Below are 342 nucleotides of genomic sequence, written 5' to 3' on the forward strand. Positions count from 1 at the left end.
TGAATTCGAAGATCGATGTGGACCACATGGTACGGACAAAGAACAAGTCTTTGAATGGTAGTAATTGACATAGATGGAGACAATTTCCTAAGTCAATAATCCACTAATAAGAACGAAGAAGAGTTGAATGGTGTGGTTTGGTTATATCTGTCATCCATGATGCGAGATATCAAAGATATGGGTGTTTCGCCAAATTCGTATAGGGACCAATGACCAACTATAATTAACATATTTGGAGTGTGAAAAATGTTGGGTGAAGAATGACAATCATATTTTTCTTAAAACTTTAGTATAGTCATATTCAAATATATATAATCTTGACTAGCTACTTAACTCCTCTAA

The sequence above is a fragment of the Arachis duranensis genome, chromosome 3 (assembly GCF_000817695.3).
Source record: "Arachis duranensis cultivar V14167 chromosome 3, aradu.V14167.gnm2.J7QH, whole genome shotgun sequence".
In the NCBI taxonomy this organism is placed as follows: Eukaryota; Viridiplantae; Streptophyta; class Magnoliopsida; order Fabales; family Fabaceae; genus Arachis; species Arachis duranensis.